At 40.0% G+C, this 21,231-nt stretch overlaps 1 protein-coding gene across 3 annotated transcripts in view; it reads right to left on the bottom strand.

Annotated features, from left to right (window-relative positions):
- LOC149297935 (ski oncogene) overlaps positions 1-21,231 on the bottom strand; it is a 53,654-nt gene that overhangs the window by 12,108 nt on the left and 20,315 nt on the right. The window lies entirely within an intron of this gene.

Raw genomic sequence — 21,231 nt, 5'->3', positions numbered from 1 at the left:
AGAGCATGATGTGTAGTCTTTCAACGCTTCTTTTTTTCTTAGAGCTACACCAATTAATAAGAGAACTATAAAAAATCTAAAACAAGCATCAAAAATCTAAAACAAGCAGGGCGCTGCTTAAAAACACTCCAACCATTATTTGAACTTTAGTGTACCGGACAGTTGAATGCTACCTTTAATTTCATATTTTTCCCAATTTTTCATCAGAATACTCTCTATGCATTTACAATTTCCCCGACCCCCAGCTGGCAGGGGTGCGTTCGGATACTCGCCACTGGCGAGCTCTAGTGCTGGCTAGCATGACATTTCAACGGGGTCTGCCGATATTGATGTCAATAGGAGTAATTTCCTTCTTTAAATCGATGAGACTGTATGGGGCACTAGACTGTCTCTTTAATTAATAGTCGCAAAAATACCCATCTGTCAGGCTGAATAGACGCACTTCTGCAGACCACAGACTGCGACCTATTAATAGAAATATTATTCTGTCAATGAAAACCATATGGGACTTCAATCTCTGCATCAAGAAATCTTCATGCATCCAAGAAGGCACTGGCTTAATGATACTAAAACTGAATTAATAAAAAAGAAAAATGCTGTTGGGTTCCGCAGGCTATAACCAGACGTCTCTGTGTCTGTCCGAACCCCCACAATCCTGCTCTGCCTCAGTCGAGCTGGTTTATTCGTACGCTCTTCATAAGGGCCGATTATAAGTCGGCCGACATCGAGTATCTTGCCCGAATGTGTGATCTCCACATAATCTTTTGTAGGCTGGTAATGGGAGATTTTTCTGAATAACTCCACAGTGTCTCCTAGACTACAGAGTCTCCATTCATCCTGATATTACTGGAGGTTCTTCTGACCCCCTTTTCGGTAAGAACTGTGTAAGAACGCTTCCTGAGAAGAAATAGGGCAGCCATAAATTCTTTCACATCAATGCCTTTCTGCTAATGCAGCGCCGAGGTTGTAGCTTTACCCCTGTCCTCTCTTTCCACTTTGCCTTATGTCAAATCAAATTACATGAACAATCAATTTTTCTGTCTAGCCATTTTTTTTTCCTCCTGTACACTCACGCCTTGCTGGGGGTGCGAGGGAAGGGAGCTGGGTGTCTGGCCACTTGCCAGAGATTTATCAATAGGCAGGCTCCACGTGTGGTGAAACCGCTTGGCGACAATGTGTCTTCTCTCTGCTCTACCGCTGGCCGAGGGCCAAGGCCCACACCTGTTTGGGAACAGTGGAGACCACTCACGTTCAGCAAGGGGCGTGCGGAAAAATTAGGCAGAGAAGCACTAAGTTAGAGAAGAGTGGTGGTCAAGGGCATTATATGTGTATGAGTGTGTGTGCGTAATATATATATATATATATATATATATATATATATATATATATATATATATATATATATATACACACACACACACACAAAGGCTGAACACCTCATAGCTGTAAAACAGAGCTGAAAAGAACAGCCCAAGTTGTTTGTGTAGCATATTACAGATTTCTTTACGTAATGCAAACTAAGACTAATGCTGAAAATGAAAAAGGACATATAGCTTCTATGTTAAACAGAAGCTTAAAAAAAAATTAAAAAAAAAAAAACAATTTTGTGATGAGTGAGGATAAGAAAAAAAAGGAACCCAACAATAAATAAATGGAAGAGCACATAATAAAAACATAAATGTTGTAATAAAGATATAGAGTGGGTAGTCAAGGAAAGCAGGAAGGGAAAAATCTCCCTACGGAGACTGAAGACAGAAAGAAAAATCAAGGCTTAGAGAACAACAAAGCTCTGTGTAGACAGGGAGGGTTGAGGAGAGGTCACCGGCTTTCACAAGAGTCCTCATGGTTGTGCAAGGGCCAAGAGAGAAATGTTCTAGCTCATAAGGGTCACCACAACCTCTGTTTCTGGACAAGAGTTCAAACAGAGGTAAATGGCTAGACAAAGACCAATAAAACAGTGGCCCTTTTAAAAGAGAGGGAGGACACTTATTTTTTGACTCTTTGTTCAAGTTGGTGACCAGACACAATAAATGGGTGGTGGAAATTCACTTTCACTACAATGCGACGGAGCAGGATTAGTTATGGACAGTTCATTCTCATAGTGTGTTTCTCAGCCATGCCACAAAATTCAAACAGGGTGAAAGAGTCTCTCTTCAAAAGGTTCAGGGACTGGGGTTTGTGAAGCGTTTCCAAAACGCAATACCATGAGAACCACCTCCCCCCCATCTCTTTTTAAAAGGGTGATGCAGCTAATAAGACTTTGATCTGGACAAGCCAAAAATAATGCAAGGTTAGATAGACAACTGACAACGTGGGGAGAGGAGAAAAGGGTGCAACTAAAGTGCCAAGCGGAGCGCCATCCTGTGGAAGAGGTAGCTTTTATTAAACAGCTGCCACTATTGACATTTCAAGAAAAAAATCTTTGAAGATGGAGTCGGTTATAGTTCAGCATTCTCAGTAGAAGCGATTGCTTTTCTTTTAAGCTCATGAGGATTTTTTCACATCAGACATTCCAGAGACATTACTTGCCAAAGTTGTGGGGTATACAAGTTAATGGATTTCTGGCACATTGCCCTTCCTCACAAAAGGATCAATATGCGACAAGCAAACTTTTCCATTCAGGATTAAAGGAAATGTTGCCCAAGATGAGAGAGGCAGAATGAAACACAGGATGTTGTGGTTGCAGCACTTGGACGGTTTATATACTAGGAATCCGAGTTAATTAAAAGAGAATGTCTTAATATGAACATCAAGGAAGTGTGGATCTTGTTTATGGCTTCATGGCTTAAGATTTCTTTCTAGGTCTTGAGACACTTCAGACACATACATTGTAGCATGTATGAGTTGACTTTTGTGAGGTGTGTTTCCAATTAAAAGGCTGTATATTGAGCAGTCTCAATAAACGACTGAATTAAAGAGCAGTCTTTCCACTGTGTATTTCAAGAAGACAGCAAATAATTTTGCTAAAAACATATACACTGAAAAAAAAAGTGTGTACATCAAAGCCGTTACTTCTTCACTATCCTTTCTAGGCAAATGCAAACCATTTTCACAAGCTGGAAATTAAGCAATGCTTCAAAGCAAAATTAGTTCCACCCTTAAGTATACTAATGCAGTTCTAGTGAAATCGGGACCTACAAGGGTTACTCCATGTTCCTTGCACTGGCAGTGCCCAGACAGGGCATCCCATTGTCCCTTGTTTCCCCAGGATTTTTGAACACATGAACAGATCTGACATCGTTAACATTCCGATAATAGTCTGGAGGGGGTTTACCAAGATCATTTTCGACTGCAGTTTTTCTGCATATCTGTTCCTCACTGTTCCAAATAATTTAGCGTTACAGATTACATTAAAGCAGAAAAAGGGGATACTTTGAATTCTTTATATTTTCAACATTCATGTGCTTGGCATCAGCTGTCTAGGAAACAGTTCCCGTCTTATCGGACTGTTTTCTCTCTTGCTTCCGCCCGAGATTGCAAGGTTGTTTGTTAAAGTCCTCAGATGAGTCTGGCGGTATATACACACACACACACACACACACACACACACACAACCACAGTTCCCAATTAAGATATACCGAATACAAAATTATTTCACGCTACCATTTGTCCACATTTTTATAAAGCCAGCTTGTAGTATGAAAATATATGAAGAAGCCAATTCCAAAGTTGCTATCTAGTAAACTCTAAAAACAATTGATTAAACATAAGATTCCTCATCTTACGAAAACATGACCTCTTCCGAAGCTACATCACATTGTGGTCAATAACCTAATCTGCTTTTATAGCATTCTTTTGCCAGCTGCCTCTGCTCTTTTTTGACGGGGACAAACTGCATACCTCAGACAATTTGATTCTTCAAACAAGCTACATATTGGGACACAAAGGCTACATTTCACTTTCTACGAAGAATATTTAGCTACGAAATGTATCAAGGATTCTTCAGAGTCATAACCTAGAAAAGAAAGTAGCCACCCTTTGTTAGAATGTCACTAGCAGAGGCTTATGGGAGTTTTAGAGACTTGTTCATACTGGTCAGAGAATTATCTTGGGAACCTACCAAGTGACTCTAGGGAGACTCTGCGTGATCAGATGAGTTCTTTTAGAAACCCGTACCACGCCGAAAGCATGCAAGTTTGATAAATTAGCGGATATTTTAATCCAACTTTTGTTCCACAAATTTCCCAAAAGACTTATACTGGCTTAGAGTACGTAATTTAGGAACAGGGCCCTTAGATAAAACAACTAGTTGAGGATAAATGGGGTAAAACAAAAGCAACAAGAAAGATATAATAACTAAAGTGATACGGCAAGGTGGTCAACTCTTACTATTGAGTCTGGAAACTTATGAAAGGCTTCAGTTATGTTCTGGATCAACATTAAAAACTATTTCCATTAAAATAAAAACAAAGGAATACAATTTCCTTCTGTTAGGCTTCACAAAGCTTTAAAGGACAAAAAGCCTTGTCACATAAATTTCTATATGTCGGTCTGATGCATGGTTGATGAGGTTAATAGTTTTTCCAGTGGAAGAGCAAAACTCAACTCAATCCATCAAAATACCTGCAGTTGATCTTTTCATAAATGGGGAAAATAATAGCTTTCCAACTGACTAGCAGGAAGGCAAGGCATGTCCGCTTCATTACCTTACTTAATGTAATGGACCTGCAAAGAAATGTAATGTTCGTGATCAGGTTTGTCAGGAGGTGGTTAGCACCGAGACTTCTTTCATGTGACACTTCCCCTAATGGGCACTCAAGGAAAACTCAGCTGCCCTCAACGGGCTTCTCTGAGAAGGTTTTTACACTTCAGAAGACCGGCTGCTCTGGGTAATATGCATTCGCCTCCTTTGCTTACTTAATGCGTTCTTTGGATCATCAGTTCTAACTACAAAAAAGGAAAAACAAAACAAAAAGACATCGAACGAACAGTACTTTGGTCTTAATCAGTAATGACTAAAAGTAGAATCCAAAATAACGAGAGGGGATTGTGATATATGGAGAACTTAAGCACAAAAGCAGAAAATCCTTCTTATGATGTTTGAAGTGAACCCTTAGCCCAAAATGAAAATCAAGTAGTTGAAACCATGAATCTATGGCGGACACAGTGGGAGTTTTTGTTATCAAGGATGCTATAAGGAAGCTATTTTTGGCCAAGCAATATGTTGCTTTGATTATCTGCTTCAAAAGGGATTATGCACTATTTAAGGGGTAAAAATATGCTTTTGTTCCCCCAAATGAGATTTCCTAAAAAGGGCTTCCCATAGCAACACAAAAGTTATTTTTTTTGTGAGTTATGCTTTCACTGCTTTAAAGTGAAAGGAGTAACTGGCAGTTGTTTGACCTGTCGGTACAATTTTACGCCGCATATCTGATTCGGTAACAAAAAAAAAGTAGGCTCTCAAAGCTTGTGAAGAAAGGAGGCAGAAAGGGAGTAAGAGAAGGGCAGACAACGGGGGGGGGGGTAAAACAGAACACAGAGGGTACGAGTGAAAGGTGTAAAAAAAGAAGAATGGAAAAGCACTATAAATCAATCTGAATTTTCAGTTCCCCATAATCCTCTCTGGCCACTGTTGTAGAATGCTGATCTGTGCGTCTTTTGAAACATTAACATTTAACAGAGATTCTGTGTCTGCTGAATTCCAAGAAATAAAAATAAACCCTAGTCTCGCTCTGGCTGCCAGGCAGAGGCCTCTGTTTACTAAGGGGAATGTTTGTTCTCTCTCCAGTTACTGCCCACTCGTGGAGCACAAGTGCACCTTGATACATGACGACGTAGCCTTGTTTTAAATAGAATGCTACAAATCTCACATCAGTGAAGGCTATAAAGCATATGGGAGGGCACGGCAACCTTGCTGCTAGCAGAAGGGTTCATCATCTTCAAGGAGCTCCAATAACGCTGCCTTTAGATCACTTTTATTATGGTTGTTACGCGCTGTTTACTACCAGATACACACGAAGTAGGTATTCTTTCATGAAAAGGAACAGCAGAAAGACGAAAGCCAAACATGGTTAAAGAAAAACAATTTTACAGCAGAGAGACTAAGTCCATTTTCTTAAAATATATACATAATAAAAGTAGGCTTACAACAGTGCTAGTGGTTGTGATTAATATCTCGATTTAAAAACCCATTGGTACACCAGATGTTTCTTTTAGTTGACCCATAATACAGTGCTGTGTAGGTTTTTATCCAAAAGCTCTTTGGAGTCAATTATGTGTCTAGTTGCAGGGATGATCAAGGGGGCACGTGGGAGCTATGGAGGTCTATTAGGCGGCTAGAATGTGCGGACTCAGGAAGCGTTCTGGATAATAACAATGATGTATATGTGGGGTTGCAGCCGCATCTGGCTCCAACATGGGAGCTTGTATTGAACCCTGTATTTGCAGCTAATCCATCACCTTTCAAGGCCAAATGGAACCCTCAGTAACATCAACCATGGAAAAAGCATTTAATTACAAACTAACCAAGTCATGGCCTTTTTGAAAGAGAATGGATATACATGAGAGGGAAGATTATAATCTACTTTTCAATTATATATGCTACAACTATTCTATGCCTTAAAATGTGTTATTTAAAAAACACTTTGGTGCAAAATTTCAGGTTCCCGGGAACGGAACATGGCAGAACGGAACATGAGTGCACCATAAAAAACAAGTGCAGATGGATGTCTTTAAAATTCAACATCTGAAACACAGTAACAAAGCGGATCATAAGCCAAAAAAATATGATTTAAGTCAAAAATAAAATTTTACATTTCTGATTCCAGCCCTGAGTCATAATTCAAAAAACGGTCATGCAGAATTCTCTGTCGTGGAGATTAACTGGCAGCGGGAGCCGTACGGCACCTCAGCCAAAGAACCCAAAGCAGAAATTATGCTATGAAGGTACAAAGGACTTCAGAGGCTACACATCACCTTGGAATTGTTTTTATTTCTTTCCGAATTATAGCCAACTGTTCGGTGATCATATAATCTGTGCTGTACAACACGTAATCGGGACAAAAGTAGTGCCTTTCATAATCTGGCTTTATAGAAAGAAAGTGTAAGGAGAGCCCTGTTCAAATGAGTTTACAATCTAAAAGGAAGTGCTTAAGGTGTTCAAATGGCAGCCAACAGCATTTCTAGAATACAGTGTGAACAGCATTTGGGGTACGAATGCAAAGATTAAGCGTTGCTGCTGCATCCATTCTATTGCGTGTTACTGTAGCAATAGGTCGTTAGTGTATATGAACTGGAAGTTGCCGCAGAGATTTTAATCTATAGCATTTAAACTCATATTTGAAGGCATTCAAATGCCTGGATCGTGGCATTGGGGGAAAAAAAACGCTATGGCAAAACCTTTCCCCTACGCACAACAGGAGCATTAAATTACTTGTTCTTTCAGGTTTCGCACTTTGTATTTTTTTTACGCTCTTAAGTCTGGCAGGCGCTGTGTGTTTCTCTCTTCACTCTCCATAGAAACAGACATAACAGAGAGCCTGAGACAACTTCGTCTGAAGACGGAGCGAAGAAAGAGAGGGGAAAAAAAAAAAAGCACGTAGCAGGCTCAGCAAAACCGCCCAAGATCAAGTACGTGTGCCAGTACATGTGACCTGCCAAGGTATTCTCCAAGTAATTCCTTTCTTTCCTAATAAATGAACATTCTGTACTCCAGCTTCAGTCCCATTTCATCAGAACCCAAGTCTTTCTAACGATGACAGACGAATGCACGTGAATACTGTACAGGAGTCAACAGGCACCATTAACAAAACAGCAGCTGCCGGTGCTGCCAAGTCCATCGATAGCGCCCTAAGCAAAGTAAGTGATCAAACTCACAATTCGAAAGGAAGAAAAAATAAAATAAAAAAAAAGGCTGACAAAGATAGAAATTTGTTTAGGACATCCATCATTGGTTTTGAAATCCATCTGACCTCACTAATTTCACAAGATCAGGGAGAATGCATTAGTCTAAAAAATTACCGCATCATGGAATAAAAAAAAACAATCCTACATCCAAAAGATAACAAGTGTCCAATCCCCTGTAGAATAAACAAGGAGCTACAATGCCGCACACAACTCAACTTGGTAGGCTGCCTAGGAAGCAAAATTCCACATTTCCTGGCTGAGAGTAGTGAGAGTTAAATCCTGTCCCACGGAATCGTGTAAACACATCTGGTGGGCAAAGGGTTGGGCAGATGCAGAAGCTCAGATCTGACAGCTTCAAGGCACATTGACACAAAGCATTTCAAAACTTCTTTGCACACTATATTAGCACAAAAGGATGGAGAGAGGAGGAAAAAATGTGGATTAAAACACAGCCTGCAGACCTTCGACATTTCTCAGCCTTGTGGTAAATGGAGTCAAAATCCCATTAACCGATTATTCTGCACCTGACATCAGAGGAGCCCTCAATCAAATCACAATGCAGTGCGTGTAACATAAGGACACCTTAGAAAAGCTGCGGACAGAGGTCACCAGCTCAGATGTTCATTTATTCCAATTGACCCAGGGCAGGATTAAACACTCCACTGCATGCACCGGTACTGAAATAGTTAAAAAAAAAAAAAAAAAAAAAAAAAGCCCACCACCTGCTGGGTAAGTAAATGCGCTTCAGTTTTCTTAAGATTGAAAAAGGAAAAAAAAGGGAAAAAAACACCACAAAAGGTGCCTCAACACGTGCTGAACCTGCATCGTGGAGTTTGTAAGCTAATGCTATATGTTCTGACTTGCCATTCTGTCAGCCGCAGAGATAATGACAGCATTTAAAAGCACAGACTCCGAGGGAGAGGGCAGCTTGTAAAATTTCTGTTCACCTTTTGATGTTTTATTGGGAAAGCTGGCTGGCTGGCGGTGCAGTGGTTGGGCCATTTAGTGTAAAAGAATAATGACAGGGGTCTTCCGCGGCTGTTGGGATGTCAGCTTTTGGGACATGCCGCTTTCCCGATTGCACAAGGTCACAAATTTCAACATCAGAGAATACATGGACTAGAAAAAAAAAATCTGATCTTGTTTTTTTAATCCAGGATAAGAAAAATGTAGACAAATGTTGTACACGGATCATAAGCTGGCCTGTTACCCCACAACCCCCCCCCAAAAAAAAACCCCTCTAAATCTAGCAGAGATCCGCTTTTGGCTTGTGCTTTTACATATTACATTAAGCATTGTTGGTTTAAGTCCATTTTACAACTGCTGCAAGCAATAAAGAGATGTCTATGTTCTTTCCTCCCCTCGTCTGTTTTGTCTGGAAGTTGGATTCACAAAAATACCAGACTGAATCATTGTCCATCTATTTTCCTTTTTTCTTTAAACAGAGTGGAAGCAGCAGGCATCGCAATGAGACGTTTATTTATTAGGTAGACAGTAAGTAGGCAAAAAAAAAAAAAAAGTCAGCAGAACAATTCCTGTCTCAGGAACAAAAACGAGTAGCAATGTCCTAAAATGTGATGAGGGCTTGGCAAGCATGGCGGTCTCTAATCCCCCGAGTCTGTGTCATCCCGAGGATCAATCATGGCAAATTTCATCTGCCACCAGCTGGTTAGCCACTACCTGCCTACTGAGCCTTGTAAGAGCTCCACAAGATCAGCCTTTGTGGAAATCCTTAAGACTAAACAATACCAGCCGCTAGAGATCTAGAATCAGAATGTGGACAATTGACGCACGCAATTAACCTTCTGCCGCAAAGAGTCATGTGGCATTGCATGTAAAAGTGGTGCTTTTTCATCAGTTTTATCTAATACCCCTACACACATCTAAGACAACTTTTCAACACAGCATAGGATCGGTCACAAGGAAATCAGTGGCCTCATGCCATGGTGTTAAATACCATTCCATCTAAAAGAAATTCAAAGTAAGCCTTAGGCATGGAGAGGATGGCAAAAGAAAGACTACAAAATAGGGCTGGGGAGAAAAAACACAATTACTGATGTCATTTTTTCTTAATCAGAACTGCAAATATAGGCCAACTATTCAGAGAAAGGGACCAGTGTATCCACCGCTCGGAAGAACCCGTTTAGTTTGGCAGCCATGCAAATTTCCACCAAAAATGTCTCCTCCTCCACTGCAAATTCTCCCATCCAACTGCAGCTGGGGATGTCATTAGAGAAAAAGAAGAAGAAAAGGCATTTCCTGTGTGTGTGTTTTTTAATTATTTTATTTTCCACATTCTTGGCAATCAGTAAGGGGGGAATAGAGAGCAAGAGCAGAGATAGAAGAGGAAGTTTGGCCCGGCACCAAAAACACTGTAAGGGGCCCCTAAACTACAGAAGAGGGCCATATAAAAAAAATAGCAGCTTAGCGAGCTGAATCAGCTAGACACACAGTGTTCCAGAAAAAAGGATTTTTTAAAAAAATTAAATGTAAAATTTTATATATATGCATGTATATAGAGAGACCCCAGCTGTCAGACTACAATTCCCATGATGCCTTGCAAGCAAGCAACAAAAGATTGTTTTAGTCGGCAATTGCGGGGTAATAATCCTTTGGAGTCCAAAACTCCACCACGTCATAACCACTCCATTATTCAAGAACCTCCGCATGTCGGGAACTTTAATAACGACCCAACCAAGAGTTGCAGGTATGAGGTTTTCTTCTCAGAAACTCTGAGCGGGAAGAGAACCAAATTTACGTTGAATACATTATTCTGAGTAATAAGGCCTCCTGGACTACACGGTGTTCTTCTAGACATCCACTTGGAGCCACACCTCAGTATTACAAGTATAGGAAGCTCACCTTATTTCATACTGATTGCTTCAACAATCCAATACCAAGTAGAAGGTGACTAACTTTACTGGTTAAAAAGCAGCATAAAAAAATGTATATATTAATGATATAAAGCCTTTTTCCCCCACTTCATGGTAACATGAAAGAAACAGAGCGGAGGGAAGTACTTTAGGAAGACATAATGTAACATTTTCAGTGACAAGGAAGACTAAACAAATTCCTGCGGTAGAGAGGCATAGTCACTAGCTAAAACATTCCTCTTTCTTCAAGACTAAATTTACCTTAACCCTTTTTGCTTTGCAGAAGGATACTTTTATACAGATACGTTTCTGAATTTGTAGGTTTTGTATGCGAACCGGATTTTGACAGCATGTCACCTAATCGTATGATTACAATTTTTCTATCATGGGGGTGACAAGATTCCCCCCCCCCTCCAACCAAAAGAAAATATGGCACTCATTTTACTCTAGAATTATATAAATAATTATTTTTAACCTTCAGCCCCTCGCTCGCTTACATTTTCCTACCCTATTTGTTTACAATGTTCGATGTATCCGAGAATCTCTCCAGAATATCAATTACTCCCGACTATAATGTTCTTGATCTATCTTGAAATATAAAATCCCCACACTGCGGCCCTGCATGGAGCTAAATAAAATGTATTTAAAGAATCGAAGAAAATCTATAGGCACGAGGCCATCGGACTGGTTAAAATAAGATTAATGGCTTTGCAGTTTTTTTTACTAATAAATTGAATGCCCAGGTAGGAACAGAAGGCCCCATTAACTAGAAAAGCCGACATGTAATTACGCAGTTACAAGGAATGTGGGGCCGTTTCATAGAGCGGGTGGGGGGGGGAGGTATGTACACGGCCCCATAGCAAATCTTTCACCATCTTCATATAAAAAGGTACGCGGCATTTAGGAAAGGAGGGGCAGACTATCTGATCTCTTATTGATTAAGCCTCTTCTCGTGAACTGGTATTGACGCCTCTGCTCAAGCCAGTGTATTCCATTGAGGGAATTAATCTATCTTTATCTGTAAATGGCCTCAGTACTCGCAGGGGCGACACTAATACGCACTTGGCAGGAACTATAAGAATGGCTTAATGCCGTCTGATTTCAAGACAATTTACTGGGTCACGTCCTTCTGCGAGACAATTCATTCTGAGCAGTGTTTTCCTCCCAGGGTACGGAGAACAGTAAGGCATTTATTTTATCTGATACAGAAACTAAGTATGGCTTCTGATTAACATCAAAGAGCACATTGATGGATTTACACACTTGTTACTTCTGAACAATGTAATCTACAATGGTGGCGACTTTGGCTTCTTCATACCGTGAACACAAAGTGTATGCCAAACACATTTTACATTTAATTTTCCTGCATTTGAGGAGCAATCATGTAATTGCCCAGTACGAGATCTACTGGCAATATAATGGTAAATCATATACATTGGAAGTAACAAAGTTATTGATATATATTATTAGCTGCAAACCATTTAGAAGAACAGGCTAGGAGACCACAGCAAAAGCTCAAGGACCACATCTATCCTGTTGGTTGTGAGATATGTGCAACATTTATGGAGCCCAAATAAATAAAACAATAATATTAACAAGGAACATATGATCTATCTTATTCATTCCTGTATTTTGGAGCGTAAGGGAATTATGTTCTTTTTTTACGCCCTGCCAGGGAACCTCGGAGAATTTGCCAATATTAGTAACAGAGCAGGTGTCAGTCAGGTGGGATCAGGGGGGAAATGAATTTAAAACTTCCTCTTCTACATATCACCCACAAATAAGTAATGTAGGGAACCTGCGGTGTGCTTTTAAAACAGGTGCTGGGTTACCATATGTTCAGGGAACAGGAACACTGCTCTGTTCAGATCCAACACAAGTGCCAGGAATCTCACAGCTACTAAAGGTCTGGAGTCTCTCATTAAATTAAAAAGAAAAGAAAAAAAACCCATGCAAGATACACGAACAACGACCTTTATTGTTTCTGGTCTTGCGCTCCATTTTAGAACCCTTTAAAAGCCAAAGGTTTGGGCAAAGCAAGTTTTTGCTCAATTTATATATATTATATATATATATATATATATATATATATATATATATATATATATATATATATATATATATATATAGCCGCTGGGGTTTTTACATAGAATGCATGACCAAATGCAATTCATGTGCCCTAGTAATCCTGGATTCCAATACACCGTTAGATGTATTTTATTTTAAATTGAGCAATAAAAAAACCTCGAACTGCCATTTGAATTACAACATTAACCTGGTGCCTTTCTCAGGGTCGAAGCTGCCATGAAAGAAGATACGGCAGCAGAGAGTTGGGTGAAACGTTTTTCTTTGAACAGCGGGGGGGGGGGGGGGGGGGGCGGAGTGGGTTTGGATCCACAACCGGATATGCCAGAGAATGGATTAATTGTTTCCTGTCTTTTTTGTGAATGTCCTTACCATAACAACGCCAAACTTTTTTTTTTTAATCCGTAATATGCACCTTGTGCAAACAATACTTACCTTTCACTACAACAGATAAAGCTCTGTTGTAGTTTTAAGAATGCCCACAGCTGACTTAAGAGGCAATTTCCACAGAGCTAAACGGTAAGTGGGCAGGCCAGAAATACCAGTTCTTCTACAAGCAACATTCGCTTACAACAAAAAAAATAAAAACGATTCTTTTGAATCACACAAACTTTGCGCTGGCACAAAACCAAGGATGTAGCTTATAGTGCATTAGTGATAACTTATTCTATTGTTATACCCATCTTAAATCATACCTAAAAGAAGTCTAGTACCACAATTTACTTTTTAAAGCAGACTCATTCATTTTGCACTGAATTCGAGGCATTTAAAGAATTCAAATCGGCGCATGCCTTCTTTTGCAAATAGACTTAGAAAGAGACTTGTGCCTCATTTCTTCCCCCCCCGGACAATCGCTTCTGAAAGCAGGAAGTGTACCCAAGTATGCTTCCTGCACATATACTGTAGTCCTCCAACTGAAAGCATTGTAGTGGAAGCCAATCACATCTGTACTAGATGAATGTCAGTCTCATTTTACATAAGCAAAATCACGCATGCGCAAATTCTACCATGAATTGTTTGATATACAGTGGAAAAATATTCATCAAAATTCATCACAAGATGCAATGCATCGTGAAATATGATGCCGCTATACAAATAATAACAGTCTTTGAGAAGAATTGTGAAGAGAGAAACAGTATATTTTACAGACTAACGCTTTATGTTCCTTTTTTATTATAATTATTTTTTTTTAAACCGAGGTACCGTCTCCTATCATTAAGCCTCCTTACGCTTGCCCAAGTGCGGAGTGCCTGTAAATTCCTGCTTGCTATTTGCAGGCAAGGTCACTGTGAAAGGGCATGGCTGTGAGCCAGGGTGTTTTTCAGCCGAGCTGCAGGGAGGGGAGGAACAGCTCAGGAACTCAATTATAAGTTTCTGCAGTCTAGCCAGGAGGCTGGAAGCCCAGACTGTGGCTGTTCTGTCCTCTGTGCCCCCTCCTTCCTCTTCCTCCTCCTCCTCCCCACCGCCTCTACACGCCTCCTCCCTCCTCTCTCCCCACAGTCTGCCAGAGCTGTCTGCCGCCTGGAGCTGACGCATGCTGCAGACACACTTAAAGCTGCAGGCACTGCACCGTTTCTCAAGATGCGGTATTTCAGAACACGGAACGGGCAACACAACATAGCAGCCTTCCTACTGACCCAGTTCCGTTGACCTGGAGCTACTCTGTATGAGTAAGAGGAAGGTTTCCAGTACCCCAAAAAAAAAAATCCAAAGCTGGTAAATGTTACATAATTAAGAAAGCCAGGTGACCAGATGGCTGCGTGCGACAAGGAACATCTCCAGCTGGGGCTGGCGTTCAGTTTATATCCTACCTACGAAAAGCTGCAGTGCTGGCTACACAGATATCAAGAATGTAAAAAAAAAAAAAAAAAGGACGGGACATCTCAGCACGTTAAAAAAAAAAAAAAAAAAAAAGGATCTCTTGCTATCATGGATGCTCACAAGCCTCCTTGTACAAGCTACCTTAGAAATAGCCTAAATACTCTAAAAGCTTTGGTAGGGAGAGGGGTTTCAGGGCAGCAGCTTGGAACATACATAAAAACCTTCACCATACCCAGGAAACACATTCACTATCATCGGCATAGTATTTTTTTCCTCTCACTTCAATCACCACCAATCATAGTGGAAGTGGCAAGGACATGAACTTGTTACAAAGTAACACAGGAAGTCTTCTTTTTCCTCTTTTAGAGGTATGATTAAAAAAAAAAAACTGTGGGTGGACAGCAGGGGCTGTCAGCCTACTTCCGCTTTTCGTGAACAAGACTTTCCTCACTAGCGCGGGGATAATTTGCATACAGAGACTTTCTGCCCGCACATCTCAGCCATAACCGTTCACTGGATTATATGCCAATTAATCGAAAACATTATATTCTGGGACAGCAATTGTTAAAATAAACCCAATGTTTTATCCCTTCCAATAAATCGTCATAAGGTTAAAAAATTAATACGTCTCCAGGAAAAATACACATTTTTGAGGGAAAGAAAGCAACGTGGTAATTAAATACTCTCATAAAAAACACATACAATCAAACAAAAGCATTTTAGGTTCAATTTGGTTGAACTGTCGGAGTGGCTTCTGCTCAACTTCAACCCCTCCAACAAAACTGACCTCTGACCCTTGCCCTCTAAATGCTCTCTGACTTGTTCACTGTCAGGGGACCATGGGAGAATGGTTTTATAGCTATAATTAAGGCTTTAGCTGATAAATCAGAGTTGAAAAGTACAAGCCAAAGCAGGGGCTCCTGAAGGACAATCATAATAAACATAGAAGGTGGGAGAGGGTCCTGGAGCCTGCTACAGAGGCTGAGAAACCGTTTTGTAACAAATGGAATTATGACATTGGATTTAACGTGGGATAACTTCAAAAGGACATGTCATGACAACTACATTCTACACTCTGTCCGGAGATCTGTGATCTGACAAGCATGTACGTATAAAAAGACTGGTTCATTTGTTATGTCGGTGACTCTGGAGACCAACTGATTAGCATCACGGTTTCACTACTCTGTGACATCACTTGTTAAACACAGGGCAAGACCAGGACACTTGTAAACCCCAAACAAACAGACGCCTTTCAAACAAAGGTTTACAAGCACGGAATAACTAATCATAGAAAAGCAAACAAAATAGTGCAGTTAGGAGGGGGGGGAGCTAACATGATAGACTAGTTAACTTCCAGAAGACTTTCAAAAGGTAGATTAAAGAGAGAGACAACGACAGGGACAGAACAAGTCCCATTCTGAACATGGAACTGAGAATTTCACTTAAGAATTCTTGGACCCGATTGGTTGCTTCAGCGACCTGTGGTGCCTCAAGCTAACATATGAAACCATTTTACATCCTGCTAGTCCATGGCGTTCTTTCACTATTGTGTCATACTAGAGCCATCTGGTTGGAAACTCCAGTTGTCATGGCAGCTTGTGGAGGTTATCCAATGCATCTGTCCCACATTTCACATTCCGAGGGGACGCTGCAGTTTTTTTTTTTTTTTAATATGAATCACTCGGTAAAAGTGTGTTTGGGTAAGGGCAAAACTCAGCAAAAAGTAGGAAGTTCTGCAACAAAGGAAATATTTGCAAAAAGAGCAGACAGGGAGTAGCCAGATGCAGATGTTACACAAGAACTTCTTCGGGATTCATTCCGGCAACTAACAAAACAATATATGAACTTGACCTAGGGAAGGCGCATCCAAATGTGTTTGTCTTCCCAACATCAGTCCCATTAATGCACAATTCATACCCTGTACTGTACCAGTTACTTAACTTCGAGGAAGATACGTTCAAGAAGACAATATTAGGGATAAATGCAAACCTTTAAAAAGTATGTAGTAAAAGTTCTAATGCAGTTCCTTGGATTCCTTGCTGATGTTAAAATAATGTAATATAGATTGAAGACCTAATCCACCATGACTGATCTGCTAATAACTCTCTAGGCAACCCAATCCACTAACTGGGACCAGGCATATTTTGGTTAAAACAAGAAGCCCCCCACCATCGTACGCCTCTAAAGTTATGATTTCGGGGAAGGGGCTTCAAGTCTACATACAGGCAGAACAAATGTCTATTACGTACCACAATAAACGTTGACGTATAATACAATGCAAAGATAGGTGGTCATAAATAAGCATTTTCATTCAAATGTATAAAGCCCGCTCAGACATAAATAAGGCATACAGACAAAAGGAGCTTGTTTTGGGGGCAAGAATCGGAACAATTTAGATTTTCCACAGAATGATGTGCTAATAACATCCCATTATTACGCGCCGGCAACTACTGAGATCTAGCTATTTCCACACCACAGAATATTAATAATGGGTGTGGAAAGTAGGATAATGGCAAGCAAGAAACTTGAGGGATGGCCTCTATACTGTATTATTTATTGCCAAATAAGCAGGTTTACAAGCTCTCTAGTACGGAGTGATTTATGTTTGGTCCCATCATTCTATAAACTGTAAATGCCATGTAAAGGTTAACCCAACATATATTTTTCACTTTTTTTAAACATTCTTTTTAACATGTCTACCTTTTATTTCGGCCTGCAGCCATAGTAACGGATGTACGCTTATAGAAAAGATTTTGTGCAATTTTATTCCAAAAATCCCTCACATTAAATACAGGTCTTTAGTGCTCTTGGCAACTGTGTCAGCAGGACCCTCTCACGGCTAGCGGTCTAGAACTCAAATAAGATTATTTATATTTAGTTTTTTTTGTTTTTTTTTTTATTGTGTTCTGCTAGCGGTTCAGAACTGGAGACATTGTAATTGTTACCATGTGTACTTCCTTGCAAAGAGGAAAAATACCTAATAAGTGTGTTCACTCCCCGAAGGGTAAGGTATCGAGATGGTTGGGACCAGATGTTGAACATTTTTATTATTTTTCAGACTTCCTCTACACTTTAGCCTGTAACGTTGCAGGGAGTGCTGCCATATGTCAGTTCCCGCGAGAGATGCAGTTATTGCTCAAAAGTGGACGTATTTTAAGAGATTATCAGCAAGGGTCACGGGGCAACTGAGAAATGCCGTGTAGCAACATTATATTAGACTTTTTCCAAGAAAGTCATTATTTCAGATCTATGTGGAACAATAACTCGTGTTCTCTTGTGGAATGAGGGGGGTTAAAAACATATGGGGCAGATACGTGTGCAGGTGTGTGACAGACAACAAAGCGAGTCTTACCTGTTTGCCCACATCCAGCGCAGGACCAAAGAAGAATATGAAAGAAAGAAAGAAAAAAAAGTTTTTGTTAGAATACGTACTCAGTCTGAAATAAACTACTGGCTTTGCATGGTATGAGCGCCAGATACCTCGCGGGTAACACTGTAAGCAATACTTTTCCTAGCCCGTCACGAACAAACAAACTAGGAGACAGACAGACACAGATCATTCATTTCCAGTGATATTTCACCACCAACCAAGAGGAAATAGGTTAACATCCTGGCCAATGATATTTATACCAGTCCCAGATTACTGGGAACTTTCCATGCTTGGCTATAAATACATTAGCCACAGAGGGGTAACTTAGGGGTAATAGGTATCTGATGTCTGAATACAACCCTCATAACTCTCAGGCAATCAAGTTCAGCAACAGGTTGGGTTGCCCAACTTGGATTACCACATTTATGAGTGTTGCAAACAATCAGTGCTATATTATTATTATTATGAGTGCACCTATTAGCACAGTAGACCATAGACGCCTGCGAGATTCCCAACCATTGTTGCATAATGCATTAGTAGCATACAATTACCAATACGCACAGAACAAGGCGAAAGGGTCAGACACATCACAATGATGTAGCAGCCGCATCAGCAGCTCCCTTTGTAGCCTTGTCTGCCTTATTTGTTGATTGGAGAAAAGTATTTTACGGCCTCATTGAAAAGGACTAGCCGTAAAATAAATAACTTTAATGGAAGATCCCTGTCCTTTAGACAGACTGTTGTAAAACAGATAACAACTGCTGACCTGTCTGATGCCCTTAGGCCAGGTCACCTCAAAAAAACACAAATGGGGATAATAAAAGCCCAACACACAAAAACAGGGACTGTGAACTTTTCAACTTTATCCTTTACTGTAGGTGACCAGACTAAGAAAACTGTAACAAATCTCTTAGGACACCTTGATAAACAGTAACGATGAAAAGCGCTGTGAGCCGTACGCGGTGATGAGACCCAAATGGATATTGTATGACAACTGATTGGTGTATTGGTTAATGGATCGATACGTTGAATTGATTTTTTTCATGTAAAGGCTTCCCATGCATGACAAGAACGAGCAGAAGCCCATCTATTTTCACTGTCAGGCTGCATATGAGCAGGTTGCAAATTGGAGGAGATATGTTCATCATTTGTGTGTGGGGTTTTTTATTTATTTATTTATTTTTTTAGCAGCTCGAATTAAACCAATAAATACGAGTAATTTGGTTAATGAGGTTTTTTTGTCCCTCATTTTAAGAGCATATTATGATTATATACAATTATGCATACACACATATATATATATATATATATGCACACACACACACACACACACACACACACACATATATTTACACACAGTTAGCAAAGAAAAGCTTACATTCTGCTATCTGTAGCAGATACACCCAGGAAGTGACTAACATGTTCGGAGCAGAGCGCAGGCCCCTTCTGAATACAAACAGAAAAACCCGACAATGAATAATACAGACTGCTGAATATTCTGCGCACACGCGAAAAGCAGCAAAATCCTCCTCATCAAACGGCTTTCACACATCACCGAGAAGCTTGCGAACGCTCCCATTCCAAACCCGTACTGTTTGTGGTCATAACTTACACTAAAAGCTTTAAGGTGGCTTAAAAAAAAATGCAGGAGCAGCAAGGGTGTGGGGGATATCTTGTCAAAGGAAGATTATAAGGCTTAGATCACCCAACTAAAACATTTCAATTTGACTAATAACCAGGGGCCGTTTTGCAGCTGAAAAGAAGCCGTTGGGCTTCATGCGGTCCTTTGCTAGACATCACTCACTGCAAGGCGTGCATTTGTATGGAGGGAGGAGGAAGACCCTTCAACAAGTCACATTATAAACCCTTAATTAGAAGCCGTGACCTGGCCACCACCTAGCAGGGATTTAGAACCATGCTTTCAGTTCCATGTATGCTGCAGAGCTTGAGATGCTAATTAGTAAAAGAGAACAGGGTATAAGTAGGAGGTAAAGATTGTAAGCAGATTTTAACTCTTTGGAGGGCTGGGTGGCGTCCACCCTCCGGTACTGGAAGAGTTACCCTGATGTAAACATTTACAAGAAATATGTGATAAGATATAAAGCCACTTCTTCTTCTTCTTCTTCTTCTTCTTCTTCAAGAGGAGTTTTATAAATCTTTTCTGTAGAAAGGCTGGTCATCCCTCGGTCAGGTCATTAAAGACACAGCATCACCAGAAAATATTTGCTTTCCATAAAATAAGTAAAACTATCTCCAACATCCACTGGAAGTAAGAGATCCTATCAAAACACATGGACTGCTATTGATCTTAAAAAGGGTCAATGGATATAAATGTAAACCCAAATTACGATATTGATGACTGGGGTTCTGTTGCTGTAGATGTTACAGAAGTTATGTAATACGGAAAAGTGAGAAAATGCCCAATTTAAATAAATAAATAATTTTAAAAAACACCGCCGCCGCCACATTATCTGGGAGTCAACCAACTATACCGGATGTTATGCCAAGGCTTGAAGGCTCACATAAAGCTGTATGGCGCATTCTATACATTATTATTTTGTTATTAAACGCCTTTAATAGAGGCGCAAGGCTCGCTTTTACCTACTGCAGAGCTTCAGGTTTTTTTATCAGGAAACAGAATTTGACCAGTTAGATATGTAGAAATAGAAACAAAAAATGCAGAACTTGTCAGAACAGGATCTCTATGGTAAGCACAAATGTTTCAGGCAAAAAAAAAAACCCCAAAAACCGTCTATCCCTTTATACAAGATAAAGACGACTATTAAATACACTTCCTCATTAAAAGTAAAGAAGGTATTTAAGATAGAAACCGGATGGATTATTGGCACTTAATACCATCACAAACAAGACTTAAATAAACATTATCCTTATACAAGGAATGATATGGAAATTAGTCTTAAAAATCCCAAGTCTAATTAAAAACTTGCATCATACTGTCATTGAACAGCTGCCAACTTCAACACACGTATGAATGAAGTCATTCTAACGGATACTAAGGGTCCTTGCTACAATTCAGATGGTTTGAGCTTTTGTTATAAAGACAAGCAATGTTATGTTAAAAAGTATATATATATATATATATACATACACACATACATACACACACACACACATACATGCTTTTTTTTTTTTTCTTTCTTTCTTACAGCCACTTTGTCCCAGTTAGTAAACCAGTTGATGTACACCAAACAGCAAGAGTAATTTTATCAAAAACAA

The sequence above is a fragment of the Sceloporus occidentalis genome, unplaced genomic scaffold, assembly GCF_023333645.1.
Source record: "Sceloporus occidentalis isolate IW3139 unplaced genomic scaffold, rSceOcc1.0.p SCAF_35, whole genome shotgun sequence".
Classification (NCBI taxonomy): domain Eukaryota; kingdom Metazoa; phylum Chordata; class Lepidosauria; order Squamata; family Phrynosomatidae; genus Sceloporus; species Sceloporus occidentalis.
The sequence above is the reverse complement of the archived record's forward strand: the minus strand, read 5'-3'. Positions and strand labels throughout refer to the sequence as shown.